The sequence below is a fragment of the Phodopus roborovskii genome, unplaced genomic scaffold (genome assembly GCF_943737965.1).
Source record: "Phodopus roborovskii unplaced genomic scaffold, PHOROB, whole genome shotgun sequence".
Lineage (NCBI taxonomy): Eukaryota > Metazoa > Chordata > Mammalia > Rodentia > Cricetidae > Phodopus > Phodopus roborovskii.
The window spans coordinates 9,924,233-9,947,387 of record NW_026126469.1 but is presented as its reverse complement, the minus strand read 5'-3'; the positions used below and the strand labels follow the sequence as shown (position 1 = coordinate 9,947,387).

At 42.0% G+C, this 23,155-nt stretch overlaps 2 protein-coding genes across 4 annotated transcripts in view; one reads left to right on the top strand and one right to left on the bottom strand.

The window, feature by feature from the left end:
- Bcl6 (BCL6 transcription repressor) overlaps window positions 1-23,155 on the top strand; it is a 193,772-nt gene that overhangs the window by 148,523 nt on the left and 22,094 nt on the right. Inside the window, exon 1 of one of the 3 annotated variants that reach the window (XM_051191223.1) lies at window positions 22,991-23,144. The exons of the other annotated variants lie outside the window; for them this stretch is intronic. The gene's annotated coding sequence lies outside the window, so the exon portion shown is untranslated. Of the gene's footprint in view, window positions 1-22,990; window positions 23,145-23,155 lie in introns of those variants that run through there. 3 annotated transcript variants of the gene reach the window in all.
- The window catches only part of St6gal1 (ST6 beta-galactoside alpha-2,6-sialyltransferase 1), a 766,154-nt gene continuing 751,565 nt past the window's right edge, over window positions 8,567-23,155 (bottom strand). Inside the window, exon 9 of the transcript XR_007834948.1 lies at window positions 8,567-8,577. The gene's annotated coding sequence lies outside the window, so the exon portion shown is untranslated. The remainder of the gene's footprint in view (window positions 8,578-23,155) is intronic.

Genomic DNA, 23,155 nt, shown 5'->3' with positions numbered 1-23,155 from the left:
CAAAATCGTGATTCAAACACAAGCAGTTTGCTTCCAAAGTCCACACCATGGACTCAGAGTTAAACTTGCACTAACACACTGATGTCAAGGGTCCTAACCTACTGGGGCACTGCTGGGCTAAAGTGCTTGCTTATATTGTGGGTGTGCTGATGCTCTGGAGTGCAGTTGTGGAGAGAGGCATCCGCTGTGGCAGAAGGAGGTCATGAAGCCAGACAGGCCTGGGGAACCATCATGTCGACCATGTGACCCTGAGTCCTAGTCACTATCCTATTGTTGTGAATAGTCACCAGGATGAAGGCCACTTATAAAGGAAAGCATTTCACTGGGGGCTTGCTCTCAGTTTTAGAGACTTAGGCTGGGGTCATTACCATGAGGAGCATGGCAGCAGGCAGGTAGGAGTTGTCCTGGAACAGTAGCTGAGAGCTTATGTCCTGCTGATCTGAAGGATGACAGAGCAACTGGGCCTGGCAAAGGCTTTTAAAACTTTCAAGGCCCATCCCCAGTGACAACCTTCTCCAGCAAAGCTATGCCTCCTAGTCCTTCCCTAACAGTCAACCAACTGGGATCCAAATATTCAAACATATGAGCCTATGGGACCATTCTTATTCAGATCGCCACACTGTACATGACACTTTCTTGTCTAAGGCATCAGAGATTTAGTGATAAGGGTTGTGGTGTCAACTTAGAAGGGAATATGTGGAACTATTAGGCATGTTTCCTATAGAATAATAAACCCAAGTAATTTTACTGGCTGTTAATTTGATCAGAAAAGTCCCAGTGGAAGCCTGGTCTGCAGTCTTGGATGGGGCACAGTTGTTATGAGATTTTGAGCAAGATCTTTCAGGGCTAGGTCCTCATCTTTTGGATGATCACCTGGTTGAATTAGGTCAGTGGTTCTCAACCTGTGGGCCTAGACCCCTTTAGGGGGACATCAAATGGCATGGGTTATATATCAGATATCCAGTATATCATATTTAAATTATGATTCATCGCAATAGCATTTGGATTTGAGTTAGGTGCCATGTCACAGACAGGATCAGAGTAAGAGAGATTCTGGACAGAGTTGCTTAGGAGAGAGGGACCCAGAACAAAGCCCCAGAGAGGGGATGATGGCACTAGGTAGGACTGGACTCACTGACTTCCACCATCAACATTTTCCTTTTTAATATCATTTCTTCTGGAGTATCATTGCCTTTCATTTTTAAGTGACGAAACCCCATTGTTGTTGGTATAATAGAAACCTCACAGTGGGACTCAGAGTCAGAGACCTGAATTTAGAACTATGACTGTGATCTAACCACTAACCTCTCTGACATTCAGCTTGCACATCTACCAAAGTGGCAATGGCTTGCAGCTCTTGAAGGACTGTTGTGAAGTTGAAATGAGGTGAATAATGAAGGTACTCTGCTCTCTAGTTGGGCCACTGCAGTGATTGGTGGAAGTGTGAATGTGTAGATACATAGTTACTCACACTCATTTCATTTACCTCAGTGACCTCAGTGGTGAGGGAAATGGGAGGGGAGATCCAGACCTGTGGCTTGTCAGGGGATCCCTCATCTGCCTTTTGGACAGAAAAGTAATGTAAGGAGCATGGGGCAGAGTGGATAGAAGACACACCTTTCCAAGGATGTGGCCAGTGTCCTAATAATGTTCTCTTTCTTCCCTGCACACCGGGAATTACTTCTCCTTTCATCTTTACATACATGTTGGCGTTGGAGATCAATAGACTCCTTCTTTAGAGATCAATAGACTCAAGCTCAGAAAGGTTGTTTGACTTACCCACGGTTACACAGCTATTAGTTTTAGTCTCAGGGGGAAAACATATCTTCATCTCTATAGCCTGCATCCTTTCCATGAAGCTGACCCTTCAGATACCTTAATGCCAACAATTAAGCTCTGATGGTGCTGTGTCAAGCAGCCTGAATGTGGAAACGTAGAAAAAGCACATCCATTTAAAGTAGGAGCCAAAGCAGGTAATAGACTGGGTTGTTAGATACATTCTGAAGCTGGGAAAGAGGGCGTGGTGCACCCAAACCTGCAATAAAAGACATGATGACTTTTTTTTGGTTTTTGTTCTTAAAAATCAGGTGTTGGCATATATTTTACAAATAAAAAATATAGAGCTCGGAGTGATGCCCTCTGGCCTTTTTCAAAGATATCCTTTTTCAAATCAGTGAAATGAAAATAAGATCTTTGGGATGATAGCCTGTCACTTAATAGGATTTAGCAATGGTTACTAAGTATATTCATGGGTCTGTGTGTGCATACAGAATATGCATGGCAACAGTACAGTTTGGGTAAATATGTAAGTTCACTCAGATGGGTGATGAATGTCCAGATGGATGAACAGAGATGCTCCATACACACACACACACACACACACACACACACACACACACACACACACCTAACCTGTAAATGGGTATGCAATGCTGAGGGATCCTATATTAAAAATCAATGTACAATAAAATTTGTAGAACACCTCATAGAGCAGGTAATAGGAAACGGGAGGCAGATTACCTTGCAGTGGCCTCAGATGACCTCAAGAAACATACACAGGCAGTTTTAAGTTATCATTTCTGTAGTTAAGTAACACTTGTACTTGGAGGCAAAGAAGGACAATGGCTTTTCTTCCACGTGACTCACCCATTAGAGAGTGTTAGAGATAAGGAAGACTGGGTCACTGGCTACATTGAACCATTTCAGATTTCACAGTTGAGCCACATAGAGGAAAGTTACACCGTGATCCATAAGCAGACTCAAATAATTAAAACAAACATTCTTTCCTGGGCCATCACCATTTTCAGAAGGTTCCATGGAAAGTTCAAGAAAGAGGTCTTTGCAAGGAAACAGAAACTTTGCTGTGGCCTAGGGATGTAGTTCAGTGGTAGGGTGTTTCCCTAATATGCACAAATACATCCCAACCTTCAATCCCCAGAACTGCAGAAGAAGAGAAGGAAGAGGAGGAGGAGGAGGAGGAAAAATGGGAAGGAAGGCAGAAAGGAAGGAAGGAAAGAAAGAAAGGGAAAATCTTGGTGAGATGGTTGGCTTAAAGTCAGGAGTATGGACTTGGGAATCTGGGTTAAGCGCCACCTCCCTTGCGGTTTCCCTCTCGCCTGCTTATTGTCCCTCTAACCAGGAAGGTAATTCCATGGACTCCTAATTTATAAAATGTAGGTACATGCTTCATGAGTCTCTGGTTGGAATAAAATGAGCCACTGATTTATGAAGGCATAGCAGAGCAGGTCCCCAGCCCACGTGTTCTCGGTATCTTATCTCCTTCTCTATGGTCCTATGTGCTCTTACACATGGGCAAGGCACACTCTGTGGTCTCCCTTCTCCTCAGCCACCATCCTTAGGAGATCTAGAAGGTTCCATTCAATGACTCTTTTTAGCCCAGCCCCTTTCAAACAGAAGGCCTTGATAATGGTAACATAAGAAAATCTACTCTCTGCATTTATGCTTACAAGATACTGCTGTTCTTTGCTACCCTAAGTCCTCAATGCATTACTTGCACGGTAGTCATTTCTTTCCCCTTCTACAAAGGAGCCAACCAAAACATGAGCCACAAAAAGAAATAATGCTGTCTAGCATGTAGGGGAAGCAACAATTAGGAATGGGGTCTTTCATCAGAAAGATTTATAGCCTTGATAAATAATATGTAAATTGTTTAGATTCTTGCCAACTGTCTTCTTGCACCCAAAACTTTAGCTATCTTTCTTTCTTACTGTCCTTCTTAAATTTTACCTTTCTGGGCTGAGATCACAACTTTCCTAACAGCTGTGATAGAATCTGGAAGACAAAAGAACAAAACACAAAATCCTCTGAACCAGGAGCCCTAACTAGACATGCACAAACAAATCCGATGGTGCTTGGGAGCCCAGCCCTTCCTTGCTGCCAGAGGCTGGCAGCTGGCTGTGAATTTTTGCTCATTGCTTTGATTATCTTTCTTTTAGCATGTGACTTGCTTGCCACTGGATCCAATCCTGTTCCCCGGACACTGCTTGTATCATCTCCCTGGAGGGTCTTAAACTGTGTCCTATGATATGTACTTACTGAACTCTATCTGATGTGATCACCAGTACAGTACAGGGTTTTGTCATTACTTCAGTAATAGACTAAGCCTGGGATATTACTGGCTGCCTTGTTTGTAGCCATTTCCACACGGACACAAAGCCCAGTTTCAACTAATTCTAATAATGGAATTAATTTAAAAAAAAAACTGAAACCAGGTTTCATATTTAAATATTGACTTTCACCACACAGGAAAGGGCGGCCAAATGTAAGAAGGATCGGAAGATTCTGGCAAATATATTAATTGGGATTTTCCATTGTCAGAAAAGCTACCTAATGAACTCACAGGTGATGTCCCATGGTTCTTAGGGACAAAAATCTGAGCAGAACCTGAAAATGAATACTAGGATGGCTCAGTGAGAGCCACCAGGTTCCAGAAAGGAATCTCCCTTTGAGAGACAAGAACACTCACCACACAGGAAAACCATAGAGATGAAAAGAGTATGCTGTCTCCCCACACTCCCTCCCCTTGACCTGTATTTTGAAATTCTGCAATTCACTCATAAGGGTCTAGAGTAAGAATGAAGTGCAGGGTGCAGATTTTTGAAGTTCAAGTCCCAGCTCTGCTAACTGGAGCTCGACCTTTCTGCACATCTGTTTCTGGTCTATAAAAGAGGGACAGGAACAATACCACCACCACCACCAATTTTATAAGACTGTTACAGTGACTAAATAAATCATAAATACAAAATGTTTTTTTATAACAGCCCATATTGGGTACTATGATAAAAACGGACTAATTATTTCAAGGCTGCTTACTGGTTTTGTGTCTGTTATTTCAGAGATCTGTTTGTCATTTTACTTTGTTTCAATGTTACACTCAAATCTCTCATCTCCAAAAAGCTCCCTTCAATCTTTTAGTCTAAAGCAGCATATACTTATATTCAGCTTACTGAACTAAAATATATTGTGTGTCTCTGACAGCTGTGGTCACTGCTTCTGTGTGTTGATACCTCCCTCCTGCATTGACCTTGGAGTACCAAGGGACAGGGGCTAACCCTTTGATTATACATGGTCAGTGAACACTAAATAGTTGTTGATAGAAGATATGCAATGATATACACATGGATATGCCTACCCATGTTGCATAGAAGCTAATATCAATCTTTATAGCATAACTATACATTTTAAAAAGTATTTTATTTTTTGAGATTTTAATAGAATTGCATAATTTTATCCTTCCCTTTCTTATCTCCAAACCTCCCATATACCCCTCCTTGTTCTCTTTAAAATCATGTATCCCTTTTTATTAATTGTTGTATATACATACATGAATATACATATATACATACATGTATATTTCTAAATACAGCTTGTTCAGTCTGTATAATGTTGTTTTCATGACTAACCATTTGATATTAGATAACCAAATAATTAATGTTCTCAATGCTGGGGAAGACTTTTTCTCCTGCATTCCTTAGCTGTCTGTAGTTCTTTGCAAGGCTTCTGGGCTTTCCTTGATCCACTGTGGTGTGTCTATTGTTGTTCTTGTTTAGCTCATGTATAGGCAGTCATGTTGTTGAGACATTATGGGTGTAACTTCTGATATTCTTAAGAGTCACAATCTCATAACAAACTCCCCACCCTTACAATTTTTCTTTCTCCTGAAATTTTCCCTGACCCTTAGCTGTGGGAGTTGTTTTGGAAATGTATCCATTGGGACAGTGCTCCAAAATCTTGGATTTTCATTGGTTGTGGTTTTCTGTAATGTTCTCCATCTGATGGGTGAGGACCATACTTCTCTGTAGGCCTAAGAACTGATACTTGGAATGTTAGTGATTATAGTGGTTTAGTAAAACAGTGGTTGCAAGTTCTCTTCCAATCACCATGACTTCACCAGCCCAGAGTAGTTGGTTAGGTTTCTATTACCAACCACGGTTTCTCTCATATCGAGTGTCTTAAGTCCAATTAGAAAGCTGTTGGTTACTGCCAAGTTATCTGAGCCAATGCTGTACCTTTAAAGTTATTGTGTCATGATAGTTGTTATTGTGCCATAAAAGAACTATATTTTAATTATATTTTAAAGATTGAACAACTTCACAAACATCTGTACTCTAACTGAAGCATAGTATACTCACAGTAAATATGTTTACATGAAATATGGAAAGAGAAACGAAGATATACCCAAAAAATGTAATACAAGTTTCTCTTCATCAGTTGCCTATCATTCAAAACATGTACTGGATGGGTAAATTGTTTCACACTGGCCTAAAATTCACTATACTCCAGGGCAGTATTAAACTCATGACATCTCTTTCCAGCCTTCTGAAGGCTGGTATTGCAAAAGTGGACCCCTACTTTTGGCTTAGTTCGTTTTTGTTGATTTTCTTTTAAACTTATCTGGTACAAAAATCAATTCTTTCTCTTGCTATCAAAAACTATCAAAAGTTGATGAATTCCAAATTTGTGTCTCCAAACTGGAGTCATTCTTTAGTTCAGGACTTGAATATTTAATTGCCTTCCTTAAAACTTCTACCTTGGAGATATCTTAAATATATCATGTTCAAAACTGAGTTTTGAATAATTTTTTTCCTAATAGATTATTTTTACCCTGTTTCTGAGTCATCATCCAGCTGCCCAGTCAACAACTTTGAGATTTGTTATTGCTAGCTCTCCTTCTTTCTTCCGATACCCCAGCTTAGTCTTATCTGTTGTTAATTCCTCTCAATTCTCACTCAATTCTCACTTGAAAGTGTGCATCTCAAGTCTTTTTGTGTTTCACCATAGACAAGGCTAATTCCTTAGTCTGTGTTAGTTCATTTCCCAACAGGGATCCTTGTTAAAAATTCTCTTCAGGACCCTTTCTTCTATAAAACAGTTGTAATGATAAGCTGGTTAGTTTTGTTTGTCAACTTATCACAAGCTAGGATCATTTGGGAAGATGAAGCATCAACTTCTTAAAAAAAAGTTCATAAAATGGGCCTACAGGCAAGTCTGTGGGTAATTTTCTTGATTAATGATTGATGTGTGAGAGCTAAACCCACTGTGGTTGGTGACACTGCCGAATGGGTTGTCCTCGCTTGTATAAGAAAGCAGGCTGAGAAGGAGGAACAAGCCAGTAAGCAGCACCCCTCCATGGTCTCTGCTCTGGTTCCTGCCTTGAGTTCCTGTCTTGTCTTCCCCTGCTGATATAAGCTATAAGTCAAATAAAGAACTTCCCAAGTTGCTTTGGGTCATGGCATTTATCATAGTCACAGTAAGGGAATTAATTTTCTTAAAACAAAAGTCCATCTTGTTACCATCTTGTTAAAAAACCTTACACGATATCTTTATGCATTTGAAATAACATGTCCAACCATGGTCTGTGAAGACCTGTATAATCTACCTTCTGTCTCTCTCCCTAGCTCACTTTTCTACCATGCCATTGAGCTGTTTGAACATACCATGAATTTATTCTCTGTAATGTTCCATTCCTGTTTCCTTGGCTTGAACATGTTCTCTCTCACTTTTGGCCTGGCTAACGCAGCCTCCTCTTTTAAATCTAGTATTAAAGTTTACTTAACAGATACCCCTGTATATCTGGGTAAATTTGGCTTTCCCTGTATCCCAGTTGTCACAATTTTGACAGGACACTCCATTTGTGGATGCTTATCTCCTCATAGAGAGCCTGAGTTCCTTCAGGGATAAGCCTGTGGGTTTTGAACTTGTGAACTCTAGGTTAGAATTCAGTGTTTACTTGGTGCACAGCTCATATTTAACTTTTGTGTTTTTTACTCTTGTGACTGCTCATTTAGTAAGTCCTGAAGCTATGCCTATGTGGTGAATCCCATGCTGAAAAAGTATGACCAAGTGGGTGATCAACTGAGGAAATATAGTTACAACCAGTTTGTCCACATATATGTGTTCTAAACTCCACAGATCTTAAAGAACTCCACAGATCTTAAAGAGTACTTTGTTCTCTTCTTGGACAGCTCAGTTTCTCAGTTTCCAGTGTTGAGAAGGACATACCTTGTTATGGTAGTTCCGTGGCTTTGCTTCCCCTAGGCATAGATTCATTTGGGATGGTTGGATAAAAGGTGTTGGGAATGGGATGACTGGAAAGGGAAAAACTGGAACAGTAGTGGGCAATGGCTATCCTTGCCCAATATGGACATTGTCCAGGATCCTAATTTTTGTCCTGGTACACCCATTTTCAGTTTTTAGGCCATATACACCAATATTCTTGCACCTTTACCTCTAGGAATCCAAAAATAAGTGCTCTATTAATCATAGGCTTGGTGCTGACCAAACTGGCAAGTACAGGCAGGTAGTCAGGCTCCAAATTGTAGGAGTTCTCAAGCTATGCTGTAGCCTGCCACCTTCCCCCTTTAGAGGTGCTGTACATCCATTCTTGTGGGATTCCCTGAATTTTCTGTTCCATATAGGTACTCATTGTAGACTATTCACATGGGGGAAGCACCTGACATGATGGCACACACCTTTAATCTCAGAACTTGAGAGATAGAGGAAGAAAGTTAGGTCTTCAAGGCCCATCTAGGCTACATGTTGAGTTTGGGGGTCAATCTTTCTTTGTTTTGTTTTTCAAGACAGGGTTTCTCTGTAGCTTTGGAAACTGTCTTGAAACTCAATTTGAATACTAGGCTGGCCTCAAACTCACAGAGATCTACCTGCCTCTGCCTCTGCCTCCCAAGTGCTAGGACTAAAGGTGTGCAACACACTGCCCGGAAAGATTGGAGTTAATCTTTAATGAAAAGAAATAGAGGGAAGGAGGGAGAAAGGAAAAAGAAAGGCTTTTTAAATTATTGTTTTATTAATTTGTTTTCATTTTGTATGGGTATGGTATATGAATGTGTGTTCATGTGAGTATATGCACATGTACATATGGCTATGTGTGCGTGTGGAAGACAGAGACTGATCATTGAGTATCTTCCTTGACCTTCTGTTGACTGTTCCCTATCATAGCTTTTGAAGCAGGGTCTCTCCCTGAACACAAAGTTCACCAACTCATCTAGACTTGTTGGTCACTGGGCTCTAGGGATCTGCCTGTCTTCACTCATTCACCAGCACTGGGGTTACAGATGAACTCCATAGTGACTGGGTGTTGACTGTCTGAATTCCAGTCTTTATGTTTGTGCCACCAAGTATTTCATCCAGTGAGCCACCTCTGATCCCCAAGATGGGCTTTTTAATAGTGTGTATGTGTGCATCTGCATGGGAATATGTGTGCATACACATGGTATGGAAACCAGAAGTCAACAATAAGGTATCTTTTTTAGAATATTCTCCATCTTATGTTGTGAAACAGGATCTCTCATTGAACCCAGTGCTCAACAATTGGCCAGACTGGCCATCAGTATCTGAGGATGGGCCTGGCACTGCCTGCCTTCCTCTCTATTCTCCCATGTGCACTAGGTTATAAATTCACACCGCCGTGCCAGGATTTTCACAAGGCTGCTGGGGATCCAAACTCAGGTCTTCACAGTTAAGCATCAGTTACTTTACTTATATTTGCCTGTCTTCCCAGCCTCACAAGATAGATTTTTGTTTGTATGTTTTCTTTAATGTAATACACATAGGTGTTTTGCCTGCATGTATGTCTGTGTGAGGGTGATCAGTCCCCTGGAATTGGAGTTACAGACATCTGTGAGCTGCCATGTGGGTTCTAGAATTGAACCCACATCCTCTGGTGGAATAATCAGTGCTCTTCAGTGTTGAGCCATCTCTCCAGATGCATTATGGGTTTTTGAGTAGTTATTCTTTTGACTTTACACTATAGCAGACATCAAACATCCATCATTTTATTTGCTTTATCATTGCCTTCTTCAGTTGGTGGGTTGACTCTCTCCCTTCAATGCCAATGCTGATATTTTCCTTAACCTCCATGAAGATTCTCTTTTATTTACTGTGATGTCAATGTCCCGGGGATAGCTCTGTATTTGCTGCAGAGATGAAATGGGTAGATTTAGAGATTCTCTTATGGGATGGAGTTAGACCAGGGTTCTTTGAATCATTTAGGATTTCAGGGGAGATAGTCATCCTACCTCATCATTTTGATAACTCACTCATCACTTCTATTGCTTGAAAATGAGATAAGCTGCTTCTTTGTGGATCTTAGAACACAGGCTTGGTCAGTTGGAAATTCACTGTATATTTTTCTAAGAGTGGAATTAGCTGAAAACAATGGCTATTTTCCTATTTGGGTATAGAAGAGGTGTAGGGAGGAGCTAAAGTAAAAGGGGGAGGGAGAAAGGGGAAGGAGGTACTAGAAACAAGGATCTAACACTGGATTTCAGTTCCCACTACAGGAAAATGGTTCACTTCCAATTCTGCATTTCAAGAACAAAAAGACTTTCTGATGATCTTTTAAATTTTTCTTTGGATCAGTGTTTATCATTAGCAGAAATGTATGTCTTCCAGTGTTTAAAGGCTTAAAGCATTTGAGGAAGTGAAATCGTCATATTTAAGGGTGGTTACAAAGTCAAGACAGGGTACTTGAAATGCAGTTTTTCTAGAAATAATGTGCATACCAGAGTGTGTTATCAAATGAGGTGATGCCTTCCTGTGTCTGGGACAGTTATCACCTAGTTCGTCATCCACAAACCACTCTGAACTAACATCATCTTTCCCTCTGTCACCCTCAGTCCTCATGAGGTGCCTGTTAGGGTCCCCCTTCATAGAGGTGACTGCTTTAGAGAACAGGAAACTCAGATCCAGAGAACCCAGTCAACTGTGTAGCTTTGAACTGTAACCTGGGTCCTCAGGCGTCACACTGAATTCTCTTTCAGTTCTTCCTTCTTCAACTTAGTGAAGCATCCTTTGTCAGACATATGCTCAGAAAACAAGAATGAGGCACCCCAGCCCTGATTTTATACCTTAAGACAGAGATCAAGGCTTCTGGGCAGTGTTTGGTTCTCTGGGGAATTCCTGGGGGTCTGGTGCAGAAATTTCTGTATGTGAGATTGGAAAGAAGAGAGAGAGCCGAAGGGCTTCTTCTTTTTTTTTTTTTTAGGTTAAGATCATTTCCTCGATTCTCGATTCTCAACATGCCTTTCTAAATTATGAACTTTACTAAGACATCATTATTAGTCTTTTTATGTCTGTTTTCTGTTAAGTATTTTGCTGAAATTTTAGTGTTAGTACTTATTAATGGTAAGGTTAAACTTAACAATTTGATGTTTAAACACTGACAGCTGCTGGACTTTTTATTAAATGTAAAATCTCATCTGGGCATTATGTATGTGCCATGGTATCTGTGCAGTCTGGATAGTGAAGGTCACCCAATGGTCCCATGTGTTAAAGGCTGGACTCCATCCCATTAGGAGATGAAGAACTAAGAGGTAGCTCTCCTAGGAGGACTTCAGTTTGTCAGGGTGAGACCTCTGTCTTTCATCTTTTTCAGTCTTGCAATGAATGCACCATTTTCTTCCATCATGTTAAGCTGCCTTGCCATAGGGCCCAAGCAACAGGCTCAACCAACCAGCCTGAGACTTCTAAAACCTGGCCAGGATAAATGTTTCCTCTCTCAGTGTTATTGCATTGGTGTTTGTTATAGGAACAGGAAGTTGAATACTACAATATACTATTTGCTTTTGCCTAACCACAGAAAACAAAGAGTCACAGCTCCTGGATCATGGGTCCAACCTGAGGCAGGCTGGGTCTTGACTGAAATGCTGTGGAAACTCATCGTGCTACAGGGCTGGCACCTTGAGATAATACCTACAGTTTATGACCCAAAGTTCTGGAATGCCCACAGAGCTGAGGTGAAGTTGACCTTGGATGGATAGATATCCTGGTGCCCAGGTTCAGCTATAAACAATGCTGGATCCTAGAGTCCTGGATGTGGATGTTACCTGTGGTTGTGTGCAATAGAACAGCATGAAGCTAGGTGGTTTTTGTTTATGGTAGAATCAAATAGATTCTGAACATGTAGCTCAGAGTAATAGACTTTTCAAGAAGGTTGAAAGTGCAAGGGTGAGCTAAGATGGGGCTCTACTCTCCCTGAGATAATGGATGGTGATGATGGTGGAGAAAGCTCAGGTGTGAGCGAGCATCTTTAGTGCTCTCTCTACATGGAGAGTTAGAATTTCCCACAGGGTGCATAGAGGTGACTGGATTATACTCAGTCTTAATAGATACTAGGGCAACAACTCAAAGGGCTGATGTTTTCTTGAGGGAGCCAGCACCTCACCCTGATATGAGAGTAGTGTCAGAGAACATTTACGGGGCACTGAATCAGAATGTTTGGGGCAAATCTTAGTACAGTCACCTAAAACATGTCTCAGCACCTTTCTGGATCTTTACTTCTTCAGTTGATGGTGAGCATCTGTGGTCAGAAGCCCACAGTTTATTCATTCAGTGCAGTGTCTACCTCACAAAGGGTTAATAGAATGTGTGAGCTTGAATTTGGAAGTATATGTGTGAATTCAATGTGTGAATTGAATGAAGAAAAAAAGGGAGGAATTGTGTCTGTCATTTAAGAGAGGACAGTCTTATGAGAACCATGATCTTGGTTCACATTGTCTGGATACTGATGTCTATGCCCATGCCCTTCTTTGAAAACCAGTGACTCTGATAATGGCATAGTCCCCAAAGTTCTTAACAGCTCTGTGATTCTCTGGTGATAACACAGTGAAATAGTTTATCTCTATTTTTTCTTCAACAGTTGGTAGCCAAGCATGCTATCAGGAATCAAAATAAACCACCTGTTGACCCAAGAGGGTCTTGGGGATTTAGCTGCCAAGATAGCACAGGGGCCAGGAAACCCTTTGACATTTGCAAATGCCCTGGAGCACTAAGGAACACGATACCCACACCATGGAGGTGGAGGGAGACAGAGCAGAAATCTGCAGATTGATTTTCTCTTTTTGCAGTCAATGCCCAGAGAAAAGGTTGCCAGGGAAGCCAGTATCTTCAGAGTCAAGGGCCTTCTCCCCAGTGCACAGGCCACTCTCACTTTCATTGTGAGCCTCACAGATGTGAGTGACTGCAAGTTGACATCAACTATTCAAAACTGGGAATTTGAGCAACTCACTGTCTGCTTCACTTGGGGTTTTCCATGTCTTGGGTATGAGCTGGAGAGATAGGTGATAGACATTAGACATTTTCAAAGTCAACGAATAGAGGGGAAACAATCGTTTATCCATAATCCTACTAAGCTAAAACAGCCACTATACATGTTTTATTAGATGTATACTCTCATTTATATCTAGTCTACTTACTATAAATATTTCTAAATATAGTTGTAAATGTATTATATTGACCTATAATAGGTGTGTTGGTGTATATTCAGCTTCATTCTTTTACCATTTGTATTTGTTTGTTTCTTTTGATACAAGTCTCGCCATAGCATTATGGCTAGCCTGGACTTCACTGTGTAGATTAGGTTGGCTGGACTCAACAGAGATCCACATGCCTCTGCCTCTCAAAGAGTGGTGGGCTTAAAGGCATGGACCATCACACTAACCCCATGTATATTTTTCAATCTCAACCTTTCAGACTAAGGATTTTGTGACTTACTTAACCATTGTCTACCTAATACCCTTTCTACCAACTCAGTCATGACAAGACATGTAGATTAAAAGTTTAAAGTTTTGTTATTTGATGCAATGCTAACAGTTGTATATTCATTCAAAGATTTTGCTTTCCTACATGTTCAACTATACCTAAAGCATGGATTCCTAGAAGTAGACAACTAGGTCAAAGGGCATGACTGTGCTTATGATTGTTGACACATGTGACCAGATAGGTTTCTGGAAAAGTCATGTTAGTCACAGTAGGGCTCAGTCTTACCACTTTTCTCCAAGAATTATTTAAATGTTCTTTATACAATTAATGTAAGTGTTGGTTCAAAGACTCTATAAATAGTTGATATAGAGGCTGGTCGATGTGGGAAAAGCTAAAGAGACACTCAACTTGAATAAGCTTTAGAAGCCACTGATGCTGACAAACAGCTAGAAATTAATGGGAAATTTTTAAATCATTATGCATATTGATGTTGTAGTAATTGTCAGTTTACTAAAGTAACCACTGTGGCTAAATAGCTGACTCAGTGTAGATATTATGGAGCATAGCCACATAAACTTGCTAAGTGGTCTTTGTAAACCATGTCCCTTTCTGGATTTTCCCTAAACATAGAACTTAGGAGTAAAAAGATGAGACTAGAATAGGGGGGAAATATGTTCAAAGAATATAGTATATTTGTATGAAAATAGCCCGATATAGCTCAGTTTAATCATAAAAATTAAGCTAGAGGCTTTCCCCATGTAGACTATGAGGTTTATCGAGGGAAGCTCATGGTTAGTGGTTCAGTCTATGGCTTGTCTACACATCCAGAGTTACAACTCTGATGACCTACAGTTCCACTAGAGTTACTAAATAAACCAGACATGCTGGAAAGATATTGAGGGATCCTACAACTTGAGTAACAAAGCCCTAGGTTCTGTGTGTTCTATATGGGTTGATGGCAGGTTTACTGAGAGTTTTGTTTCCATGGAGAGTTTCCACAGAGAAATGCTAAGCATGTGGATTGATGAAGAGGCTTGGGTCATCTGTTCCTATAGTTACATTTGGCCTTGGCCATCTCTCTGGAGTTCTCATGGCTGTTTATCTAGATGGTGGCATACAAAAGCTATGTTGCTTTCAATTTAGGAGTTAGGAGAATAAACAGAAAAACTGGGTAAGATGGTTGATGGCTTTAGTCACTCTGGGAGCTGAGGCAAGAGGATCATGAGGCCAGCCTAGATGACATAATGAAATCCTGCCTCAAAGAACCAAATGAATGAATATATATATATATATATCAAACAATAAATAAACACTGTCTTGACTGTGCTTTGAGTGATAATAAGAACCTATCGGAATCCAAAAGAGGTCTAGGTCATTATTTGGAGGTTTCTTAACACTGAAAAAAAATCACACATAAATATTATCTTTGAGTTATAGGTTTTACTTTAAGAATAATTTTGCATTAATAAGAAAGTGAGGAAATGGTCCAGAGAGTGACTCTGTACCTAGTTTCCCCTACTATTGGTAGTTCCTAAACCACACGGTCTGTGCTATCATTGATTTAGTCTTGCTTAAATTTCTATTATGGCTTTTCCTGTCCAATGATTCCATCCAGGATGCTCCCCTATTTGGCTGCCATGTCACTTATGCTGCTCTTGGCGGTGACAAGAGAAATCAGTTCTCTTACTTCCCTTGTTTCAGATGCCCCTGATGGTTTTGAGGATGCAGGTCAAGTGTTTTGTAGGATGCTCCTACTAGTATGTTTGGTGTTTTTCTCATGATTAGCTATAGACTATGAAAAAGAGACCACAAAGATAAAACTCTACTTTTATCATATCTAGGAAGGAAACATAATACCAATATGACTTATTTTTGATGGCAGAGCTCTTGCTCACCAGGTTGAGATGGGATATGCCAGACTCTTTCATTTTAACTCTCCCTTACTCAGTTTTACGTATTGTATCTTTGGGGGAAAGTTTCTATGAAATCCATACTTAGAGAGTGGGGACTTATGGGCCAGCAAGATAATGAAGTAGATAACAAGCCCCATTACTTTTTGATCCCCAGACCCCAAAGGTAGAAAGAGAAAAACGACACTAGCAAGTTGTCCTATCACCCAAACACACACACACACACACACCACCATGACAAATGTGCACACACCAAGACAAATGTGTGTGCACACACAAATGAATGGATATCTATAAAGAGTTAGGATTCATGTTTCCTCTATATAAATTAATTAGACTTTTGCATAAGATATTGCATAAGATATTGGTCTTTTCTCTTCCCCTTATATTTTTAGAAATACTTTTTTATATCACATGGACTTGTGGATGCTTATTCCATATTTTGGATAATAATCTGAAATAGTGTTCTATTTCTTTGCCCAAATTTGTCCATCTTTGGTACAGGAGCTCTGTACTGGGGTCCTGTGTATCTTGGGAAGTCCTATGACAGTAGATTTATTTTCAGAATTATGTACTTCATGTACTCTCATGGTGTTTCATTTTTATTTAGTCGACTTCATGTCCTGGTTCTAAATACAGCCCTTTCTCCAAGGAGCCTTCTTTCTTGCTTTCTCGTTATAAAGATACATTAGGCTGTTGGGCAGTGGTGGCATATACCTTTAATACCAACAATCAGGAGGCAGAGGCAGGTAGATCTCTGAGTTTGAGGCCAGCCTGGTCTGTGGCACACAGCCAGGATGTCCAAGGCTATACAGAGAAACCCTAACTCAAATATTAGAAATTAAGGATTGAGCACTTGGAGCGCCTGCTGCTGGCCATTGATTCAAGGCCAAATACATTTCAAATCTTACATTTTAAGCACCAGCATACACAGGGTTAGAATGCCTTTTCATATGACACCACAGACTTGTTGAAAGTAGCCAGTCACAGTCCTGTGTAAGTCTATGGTCCTGATTGTAAGATTTGCATCTTATGGCCTTCTCTCAGTCTTGTGAGCACACCACTAATATTGATGTGCAAAATCGCTCCTGTACTGGACCACCTACCCTATTCCTGTTTTTGCTAATGAACAATGCAATAAGCATGGTGAGTTCATGGCCTGGGCATGAGCTTTGGGTCCAAATCTGTGACAGGGTACATGATGAATGCATTCTGTGTGAGGTTCAACTAGTTAAAATAAGATCAGTTACACTGGCCTGGGTAATGGGAAGGACTCTAGCATCTTTAGCACAAATCACAATAGTATAAGGCTGAAGAAATGTAATTGGCTCACACACAGGTCCAGGATTCATGTAGTCCAAATGGTGGCAGGTTGGTAGGGCTATCAATGCTAACAACCTAAGGGAACTGTATCATTTTCTGACAGTGACAGGACAAGGTCATAAATTATTTAGATGAACAGGTCTAAGAGACTTCAGGCCTTTCTTTCTAAAAGACCAGAGAACAAAAATGTGTAGGAAATAATAATAGAAAGTAGGTATCATCCCTTTCAAGCTTGGTCTGCTACATCCTGGAAGCTGTTTGCCTGCCTGCTTGCTTGCCTATGCCTCCTTCCCTACATCATGAAATATTTCCCATATCCACAAGAAGCCCTGTGGCTTAAAGACTACCCAGTTTACAACTGTCCTTCCGTTTCTATCACTGACTTGGACAGTTTTCCTGAACAAAAAGAAAAATAAATAATAAAGGTAAAAACAAAATAAACCTCTGAAAGGCAGAAAAGCACCTAGTGTCTGCCACCTCTGATCATGAGCGAGGAAGAGCAAGGACACTGGGCCTCAGAACCTGGGATTCTTAGAGTTGGAAACCTTCACTTGGCTTTTGGACTCATTCGGCACAATCGGAGACTTTGGTCTACAACTGGTTAAAAATTGATAAGGTGAGTATTTGAGGACTGCCTTCCTTTACTCGGAAGCTTACATTTTAACCTCTTGCTCCACCCCAGACACAGACACACAACAGACCTTTCCATCCCCCAGTTCTAAAGCCACATAAAGGTATGTCTAGATACAGAGCCACAGAAGTGGAAGCCGGCAAGTCACTGGGCTACTGTCCCTTCACACAGGCGAGGAAACTGAGTCCTCACAGGGGCTCTGCCCCTTGTCTGGTGAAAAGTTCCAGGCAGAATTGTAATTAGAAACCAAGAGCTTTGGCAGCCAGCCCAGGCTTTTCTTCTCACTCACTCTATGTACCTCTGAGCCAGGTTTGTGTTCTTTGTATGCACAGGCTACACAGACACTGGCATGTAGGGCACATGCAACCAGCCTCGGCAGCCTGACCTCAGGGGACACAGTTTAATGACTTGAATTTCAGGCAGCTGAAAAAGTTTCTGCGGGCGGAGGCTGAAATAAACAAGAAAAGCCACTGTGGAGATGTGAATGGAAAAGTACCAGCCCTCCCTCCCTCAGCACATTCTTCCACTCTCCAGCTTTCCCTGCCACTATGCCAGCTTCAGATAGGCTTGTGCATGGTCAGGTGTACAGAGGGCGGTATGGGGAAGAAGAAAAAAGGCAGGCACAACACGTAAATCAAGTTTTTCCACTCCTGGCCTCAGGTAGTAGTGAGAGCAGCAGCCTGGTAGGCAGGCTAGCCACTCTGAGTTTACAAACACACCAGTCCCTTCCTCCCTGCATCCCTCTCACTCGACAGTCCAGTTTCCGCTTTTCCTCATGCTAAGGTTTCATAGGAAGTGAAAACCTTGCTACTCAGTGATCGAATGCAAAACACCAAATGATCGCGTGTGCCCAGTCCCAGCACTTCTCTATTTTAAAATCCAGATATTCATGGCTGTCTAAATAAGTGAGGGAAGTACGGACAATCAGCACTGTGATGGAAAAGTTCTTAAGTCAAGCTGGAAAGATTTGCTAAAGAGCAGTAGATGATGATAGTGAAGAAGAAGGAGGGGGAGTAGGAGAAGGAGGGGGAGAAGGAGAAAGAAGAAGAAGAAGAAGAAGAAGAAGAAGAAGAAGAAGAAGAAGAAGAAGAAGAAGAAGAAAGAAGAATGAATGAATGAATGAACTAACCTGCATTGAGCAGACAGAGAAAATGAAATTCAGCTGTAGCCTCTCCAGAAGATGGTAGCTGGGAATCTGTCTAGATCCGTCTGTCCTCTCCTGTCTCAAAATCTCTACATTTTTGCTCAGTTTCCTCCTCTTCCCTCAATCTCCTTGACTCTTCTACCTCTCTATTCTTTAAAATTCACAAAGGTCTTCTTCTGTGTCTAAGGATAATACAAGGCGGTGCTTACATCAGGTTGGTTTTTAGTTTGTTTGCTTAGTTTGTTTTTCAGGGATGAGTTCTCATGTAGCACAGGCTGGCCTCCAACTCACTCTGCAGCCAAGGATGGCCTTGAACAACTAATCCTTTCCCCTCCACCTTCCCAAGTGCTGGAATTACAGGTATTGCCTGGCTTGTTTAGAGCTGTTCTAAATGAAGGGTCTGAAATAGAATAAAAAGGCAAACTTTAACAAACATCTCCCTAGCCTCTTCAAAAGTAGTGTCAAGTTCTATAGCCCAGACTATGCACATAACCAAACCCAAATAAACAAACAAATTGCCACAAACATGGTCTGTAGTTGGTTCTCAGAACTGGCTACAGTTTACAGGGGGATAACACAGTCCTACTTTCCTCCACTCTGCAAGAAACAGGATATACAACCCCAAGCCCAGACCCTCGGTCAGCCTGACCTTCAGAAATGACATGGGGCCATCAAATCACAGACTTGTTTTCAACTCAGACTCCAGGTTAGTAATACCCCTTCATGGGACCAGTCTAGCTTTGGGAAAGAAGGACCCAGAGGAGTGATCTGTAAGACTCCTTGTTCTAAACTCTACAACCATGGGACAGGACAGTTTAGAGACTGATGGAGGTCCCAGAAGCTCCCAACAGGTATGACACACTTCAATGCCTGCACAGAGAGGGGACAGAACAGTGTTTATCCCCCTTGGGTTCCTTTTCAAATATGTCTGAATTGTGGGAAAGGTTTTGTGAAGGGAACTGGGTGTGAAATGTGTTCCATCGTTTAAAGACATGTAATATTAGTACTGGGATATTTTATTTTGTAATAAAGCTTATATTTATCCAGCAGCTGTGCTCAGGAACCCATTCCTATGCTGAGTCCATGGGTCAGCATGGAAGCTGGCCTGGCTCTCTATTCTCAGTATTAGCAATCAGGACTCATTAAATCATGGCATTAGTTGATACAGTGTTCTCAAGGCTGCAGACATAATTCTTGGGACCCGGGGCATGGAATTACTCGTGTGAGCTCCATAAGGATAATTTAAGGGAATCTGAATATATTCGTCTTTTTTTTTTTTAAGCCCAATAATAGATAGCACTGTAGAATTAAGGGAGCTCACATAGCTGGAAGCGCTAGGGAAAGACCAATAATGACAGAAGGAAGGACATGCAGGAAGAGAATACATTGGTATAAAACTTGATAAAGTTACTTTCCCAGGACTTGAAGAAATTGAACGGCGAGCGCACAATTTTCCTCAACATTCATTCAGTAGAGAGAAAAGAAGCTCCGAAAAAGTAGATGCCTCCTTCCGTTCTGGTCAATTTCTTCCAACATCAACACTTTGATGGGGGGGGGCGGGGTAGGGGTTAAGAAACAGACAGAGAGAGGATAAAAAACAAAAACAAACAACAAAACCCCAGCACAGTAATACAGACTCTGGCACACGGTCCCAGGGAGGATGTAAGGACTCTGGTGATGGAATAATTACCTATAAGCAGGCCTGGTGGGCTCTAGCTCCGGAAACTCTTGAGAGAATCAAAGCGGGCTTGAGGTATGAGAAGGGTAAATTCCTTCCCAGCCCCCACTCTGGCTGGCTCTACCGCCTGAGGGAGCACATTTCCCTTTGCTCTGCAGCGCCCCCATGGGGCTAAGCGTGGAGTGGCAAAGGAAACACTAGATGGACAAGATGTGTGAGTGCTTAAGGCTTGGGGGTAGGAGTCGGGGGACAAGGCATGAGGCCACTTCGACGAGAAAAATAATCAAAAATAAATAAATAAAAGTAATTCTATTTATAGGAACAACGATACGGCAAAAACCATACAATTACTGTTGCAAAGCTACAGGAATTGAGAAACGCAAAGTACTGACTGCCAGGAAAAGGTAGATAGCTAGCTACACAAAGAAAACCGCTTCAGCCAAATTGGGATGCCATTTTGGTCCAATGTGATTTATTTAATACCCTAAAATGAGAGGGAATGGAGAGTCTAAATACAAAAAATCAAAAGCAGCTACCCTTGCTTCCCAGCCGCGTGGACCCATTTGACAAAGTCATGTGTCTTGGAAGTACAACTTTCATTTCCACGACAGTGGTAGGATTAGGCCTATGTATATTCCTCATAAAAAAAATCTTTCATAACTGTCTTTTCCACCCGGACTGCAGTTATCCATCTGCCAATACGTGTTAAACTTTCAGATTTCCCAGGGACAGACAATGGATTTTGTAAGTTCCAACCACTGGGGAAAACAATCAGCTCCTTTGGACTCTCTCAGTTCTAAAACCTGTGACATGTGACCTTTGCGGTGGTGGTGTTGCTCTAACAACATAGCTGAAACTTCTTATAGGTCCTTTCAGGGGACAGAGACTCCCCCGAAAGCCAAAAATTCAGCAGTGGCAGGGCTCTGCTCACATCCTTATTCTTAAGCCCACATTTGGGGTTGTGGTCCCCAGATATTCTTTAGAAATTAATATGTGAAGACATTATGCAGAACCTTTCAGAACCCATCCGTGATTTAATGAGCCTCTTGAAGGACTTTCACAGCTAAAGCCCAGAACAGCCTGACCTTTGAAAGCCTCTTTTGCTCCAAACACTTTGGGTTAATTCTTAAAGAATCCGAATATAATTCTCCCTTCACACCCGTCTTCCAAGAGACAGACATAAGAGAAACAAGAGTCTCCCTCATTCAGCAATGAGTAGGAGGGCGAAAAGCCCCAACCAACATTTAAAGAGGGAAACTGGCAGCTATGAACAAACAAATCAGGGCCCACAGTAAAAAGATTCTGCCCTGCATTTGCCTTCTAAAATAAAAGAAGAAAGAAGGGAAAGAAAGATCTACACACACACACACACACACACACACACACACACACACACCCTCCTGTCAGCTCTGCTCCAGAGCTTCCAGAGCCCAGAGGACCCGGCTGCGTGCAGTGCGCCTAGTTGTAGCACAGCTTGTTCTCAATACGCGCAGTATCTGTGATCCTGGCAGCCAGGCCTTCAGAATTCCCTCAGGCTGATCCCTGCAACACATACTGAAGAGATTTTTTTCCCCCCAACGACCTTGAAACGAACCGGGGGTGGGGTGGGGTGGGGGTTAGGAAAAATATGTCCAAGACCTTAAGAAAAGGCAGAACACAAGCATGTATTTGGCTTCAGAGAAGCTTGTAGCAGTCAAGAAAACATGTACCCCCCACCACCACCACATTTCTAAGATCAAGAAATTCCCTAAGAGTCAACAGTAACAGAAAAAGTAAACCCACCACTTGCTGTCCTGAAAAGAAACAAACCAAACCAAATCCTTTTACACATCTCTTTCAAGTGAAGGAAAGCCTCCTTCAGTAAAAGTCCAAGAGAAAAGAGAAACTGCACATGGGTGGTGTGTGTGTGTGTGTGTGTGTGTGTGTGTGTTGGGGGGGCGGGTTGAGGGGCGGGGAGTGGAGGTTGAGGTTGTCAAATGTCGTCAAAAAATGTAAGCTTCTGTCAATGGCATTAGGTTTGAAATAATGCATATTTTAAATGCCTGAGCGATTCAAAAGGGAAAGAAAAGAACACAGAGACAATAAAAACAACGGATGACGGCTCCTACGATTTACATAACACCACAAACTTGCAAAGGCAAAAATCAGAAGCAAAAAACCCTCTAAATCATCAAAGTACAACCAAAAAGCAATCCCAAGCCATCACCCCAAAAGGAAAATAAAAAACCCTCACCCCTCCCACACACACACTTTGTCCCAAATAAAAAGAAAACAAATGAACCCACCGAAAACTGCTTGGCAAATATTTTTCTCGTGGTGCCTAATATTCTAGCTGGAAGGAGCTGTGGCATTTATTGCTTTCTTTGACTCGCCTCTCTAAACCTGCCTCCTAACATACTTGTTCCAACGGCTCAAATCTCTCCCTTTTGTGTTTTTAGCTCGAGGAGCCGAGTTTATGGGTAGGAGAAGAAGAATTAGCCCCAGACCCCGGGAAAGCGAAGCGCACTCCCCCTCTTATGTCACCGAATAGCAAATTAGTTCTCAGAATTCCAGAGGCCGAGCTTTGCTACAGCGAAGACGGCGACGTCACGGAGGAGGAGCCCACGTGACGGCGGCGGAGCGGGCCGTTCCATCGGCGGCCAGGGGCAGGGAGGGTCGCCTGCTAGTCGCGCTCGCCCGTCGCGGGACCCTCGGTGTTCCGGGCGGCGGTGCTGAGGGGAGCTCGGTCGACATCGGATGGTGGCCAGCGGCGGGGCTCCGAGGCCGTGTGCCGGCGAGGAGGGCGCCGCGGCGCTCGCCGCCGTCACCGAGTCCTCCCCTGCTGCGGAGCAGTGGTAAAGCCCGCAGCTCAAATTCCGAGAATTGAGCTCTGTTGATTCTTAGAACTGGGGTTCTTAGAAGTGGTGATGCAAGAAGTTTCTAGGAAAGGCCGGACACCAGGTGATTATTGC